The sequence below is a fragment of the Peromyscus eremicus genome, chromosome 7 (genome assembly GCF_949786415.1).
Source record: "Peromyscus eremicus chromosome 7, PerEre_H2_v1, whole genome shotgun sequence".
Taxonomy (NCBI): Eukaryota; Metazoa; Chordata; class Mammalia; order Rodentia; family Cricetidae; genus Peromyscus; species Peromyscus eremicus.
In genome coordinates this window covers 39,094,347-39,098,739 of record NC_081422.1, presented here as the reverse complement: position 1 = coordinate 39,098,739, position 4,393 = coordinate 39,094,347, and the positions used below count along the sequence as shown (strand labels likewise).

At 58.0% G+C, this 4,393-nt stretch overlaps 1 protein-coding gene across 5 annotated transcripts in view; it reads left to right on the top strand.

Annotated features, from left to right (window-relative positions):
- Window positions 1–244: 244 nt before the first annotated feature.
- Phldb1 (pleckstrin homology like domain family B member 1) overlaps window positions 245–4,393 on the top strand; it is a 46,065-nt gene continuing 41,916 nt past the window's right edge. For all 5 annotated transcript variants that reach the window (XM_059267727.1, XM_059267726.1, XM_059267725.1 and 2 more), the window contains exon 1: window positions 245–354. The gene's annotated coding sequence lies outside the window, so the exon portion shown is untranslated. The remainder of the gene's footprint in view (window positions 355–4,393) is intronic.

Sequence of the window (4,393 nt, the reverse complement as noted above, 5' to 3'; positions counted from 1 at the left end):
AGGGTCGGAAGGGAAGGGCAGGGGGAGAGGGTGTGTGCGGCGGTGGCCGCGGTGGTGGAGGAAAGCCCAGCTGTACAGATGAACAAAGCGGGCGCTGTGCAGGCGGGGGAGGTGCTGCTGTGGGAAAGGCTGGGTGGGGGCCTTGGGCTCCAGCCCCACAAGGGCGTCTTCTCTAGCTGGCCAGGCGGACAGGACGGGATGGGGGCGGGGACTCGCGGGAGGGGGGCGGGACAGGCTCCCTCTCCTCCTACTCAGCTGGCTGCTGTGGAAAAGCAACAGTGTCCTCCTCGCCAGCCTGAGGGCGCCGCGGCCCAGCCGGGCAAAGGGACCGGTGTCCCCCCAACTCCCCACAAGGTAAGCGTGCCCCTCCCACTACGCCTTGGGGTTCCACTCGCCGTATATGGCTGGGTTTGCAGAAGGGACAGTCCCCGGGACCAGAGATCAGTTCTGGCCCAGAGAGCTGGGTAGAAGGGTGAAAGAGGGGCCGTGCCAGGTGAGTGCGTCGGCGGAAGGGGCTATGCGGGCGGCTCTCCCAACTGTTTGCTTTTGCCCTCCCGAGTCGTTGCCAGCGCCACCGCCAGAGGGGGCCCTGGTACCCTGCGGAGGGACCCCCTCCCTCCAGCTGGCGGGATCTCGAGTCTCCTGTGGGCACCCCGACGGCCAGTGTCCCACACTCGCCGAGTCTCGGGTGGAGTACGCGCGCGTGTACTTGCCTACAGCATCCCACACGGCCCCACTCCACAACAGGAGGACCATTGCAAGGGGGATCCCCTGGGCGTCTCCACCCTTGTCCCAGGGCCAGCTTCCTGGATGGACTCAAAAGATGTGGAGTCCAGCTCTGAGGAGTGGGAGTCAGGGAGGGGTCCTGGGGTTTCCACATCTAGGGCCTCCTGGGCACTCCTCCAGGACCCCCGTGTCTTTGAGGGTCCCCGGAGCGTCCAAGGCGACCTGGGATGACTGAGCCTCAGGCTCTCGCTCCGCCTCCGCCTCCGCGGTCTGGATCCAAATGCGGCGCGGAGTTCCCCCACGGAGGCCGAGCCCCGTCATCCGGCTCCCCCGGGACGGGGAAGCGCGGGCAGGCGGCTGGGTGGGGCGGCGGGGAGCGGGGTTGCCCAGGCGGCGCGGACGCTTCCGCCCAGGCCAGCGCAGCGGGGACTTGGCCGGCGACCGCGCGGCCCGGTGGGGGACCCAGAGAGTCCGGGTGGGGCTGCATTCTGGGCCCGTTAGGTCAGCGGTCCCGGAGACTCCGGGGGGACTGACTCATCACACTTTGGGCTCACCCCCACAGCGGTCACACAAACAAGACTGGCCACTAACTCGAGCATCCGCTCGAGGGCTCCCACGCACGGCATCCCACGCCTCACCTCCGTGCACCCGCAAGACACCGTTACACACCGACAGCTCAGTGTCACACCACCGGTGCCCACGGCAGTCTTTCACGTGAGCCTCGACTTCACCATGCACTCGGTACACTTCACACTACGCAACTCCACGCGCGGGCAAGCTTTGCCGGAGCAGGCGGCTCCACTCACACGCAACCTCCCGCGAACACGCACCTCCCTCCACACACCAGCCCCCTTCCTGCAGCTGCGAGGCCGCCCCCTTTCCCTGCCATGCAAAACAAGCGACTTCTTCGCCGGCCCTGCTGAAGAAAGGCCGCTTGTCCCCGGACCGGGCGGGCGGGGCAGCCGCAGCAGGCAACCCAACACTGCAGCCTTGTCCCACCCGGTGGCCCTGGGAGGGGCAGGCCTTTGGAGTGCGGAGATGCCCGAAGCCTGCGGGTTTTGGAGAAGTGCACCTTTCCAGCATCTCTCCCCAATACCCGCCACCCCAACTACTTTTTCTTCCTAGCTGTCTTCTCTGTCCTGGGTTGTCCACGTCTCTCCTCTCCCGCGTTTGGGGCTCTCTCTTTTCCCTCCTGCCCCACGGTTTCCCCCTCCAAGATGATCTGAAGCGCATAGTTCTTCCTCTGCCACCTCTTCCACTTGGGGACCATATCCTTAGTCGCACACGCGCACTCACGCGCGTGCTTCTGGGGGTCCCTAAGCCTCCCCCTAGGGGACCACAGTCTCCTCTGAGCTCACTGCCTCGTCCCCAGCATTGCTGTCATTTTTTGAGACAAGGTCTCATGTAGCCCCGGCCTTGGCTTGGCCTTGAATGCCTGATATTCCTGTGGCCACATCCGGAGTAGTGAGAACTGGGTTTACAGGCATGCACCACCACACCCAGCTCTCCTAGCCAGCTTTCGTTATTCCTCATCTCCGGGCTCTTGACTTCACACTCCAAATTCCTGCGCCTCTTCGCTTCCACAGATTGCCTTTTCTCTCTGCCTATTTTTCTTATTTCTAATTTTTTCTTTACACGCCTGGTCGGTGGACACTCTCGCTCCGCCTCTCCTGGGTAACCTGCCCGCCCAGCCTCAGTTTCCTTCCTGTCCGGACTCCTTCCTCTGCCGGTGACCCTTCCTCGAGGGCGGATGTGAGCAGGGAAGACGAAAGTCACTGTGACCGGAAAGGCCTTGGCTTACAGCTGTGCATTGCCCATTGCGATCCACTGGCTGGCCCTGTGGGACCCTGGTGAGAGCGGGGGGGCCTGGCCTTTCGCTCCTAGGCTGGCTTTGGACCTTTCATCTTGGGCTTCCTTCACTGCCTGCTGGTTCAGAGCTGGTTGACTCTCCCCAGGACTCCCTTTACCGTTATTCAGGTGCAGAGACCTGCAGACAGGTGTCAGTGTTGTGGGCTGTTGGAACTTTGAGGATGGGGCTGGGGTTACCTGTGGGAGTCCCAATGCCTGATACTCTAGGGCATCATTCCCTAAATTCATAATATTCACACAGCAAGACCCCTGCCACCTAGGAGGCGCTTGGGCATGTGTATCTGGGTGCAGGAGGGTTGCAGAGAGCCAGGCCCGTTCCTCAGCAGTGGAAGCTGTACCACAAAGGCCTTTTTTTTTTTGGTGGGGGGAGCACCTGGGCACAGCTGAGTTCCTGAGCAGTGCCCTACAGAGTGGGTAATTACAGCCCCAGATATAGATAGCCTCCCGGTGGGACCATAGCAAGCCAGCCAGTGGAGGGCCTCAGGGGACAGGACTGCTTCTCCAAGGGACATGGGAATAGGGTCAGAGAAGAGGGCGCCTGGGCCATAGTGAGATAGATCCCTATGTCAAAGCGTCTTCTGAGCCTGGGTCAGGTTGGTCTGGTGTCTTTTTCCTCTGCCGTGGGTTAGGTTTCTGAGCTGAGGCCATAGCCTCGCACCTTCCAATTGCTGTGTGGTTTCTTATCTTCTCTTTACACCTCTCCTTATCTCTCCCTCCCACTTCACCTTCTTATTTATGCCCTTCTGACTCTCCTAGCGCCACTCTTGTTCCCTCACTAACCCAATCCCTTTACAGTCTGTATCTCCACTTGAATTTATTCAGTGTAAGTGTATGCTTCACAGGGTGATAGACAAATACTGCAGAGTGGCAGATGAGGAGACTGAGGCCCAGACCTGAGTGCCTGCCACCCCTGACTTTTAGATTGCTTGGTGGTTCATGCAGTGTGATTTCGTATACTGCCTGGATCTTCAGATAGTCTTTAATTTTTTAAAACAACTTAGATTTGTATGTCATGTATATGGTGTTTTGCTTGCATGTATACCTGTGCTCCAGGTATGTGTCTGGAGCCCATGGACCCCAGAAGAGGGCATGGGATCCCTGGAACTGGAGGTACCAACAATTGTGATCCACCATTGTGGATGCTGGGAACAGAACTCCAGTCTTTTGGGAAAGCAACAAGTGTTCTTAACCCACGAGCTATTTCCCCAGCTCCCAATCTTTCTTTTTCACAGTTTTCTTGAGGAATAATCTGTATAGCATAAAATCAACCCAACTTAAGTGTGAAATTATTTTTAGTGTATTTACAGAACTACGCAACCACCATTGAATCTTAATTTTAGAACATTCCTGTTGCAGGCTAGGAAGATGGCTTAGCTGGTCAAACATGAAGACCTGAGCTCAGGTGCCCAGCACCAGTGTCTGTAACTCCAGAGCTGGGGGTGGGGAGGAGGCAGGAGGATTGCTGGGGTTTGACGGCCACCAGCCTAGTTCAGTGAGATACCCTGACTCAAGGCAATAACTCAGAGAGAGACCCAGCAGAGACCTCTGACATCTTCCTCTGGCCTCTGCACACGTGTTCCTAGATACACATGTGCACACATCACACCCCCACTCACACACAAAAAGAACATTTCTGTTGCACACAGCGCCTCAAGAATCTTGTGCCTATTCGGTTTATCTCTGTTTATCTCTGTTCTACTCCTAGCCCCAGGCAAGCACTGTTCTAGACAAGCCCTGTTCTGGCTAATTTTTCTTTAATTATTATTATTCTGCTTTTATAGAAGATTGACTGAAATGA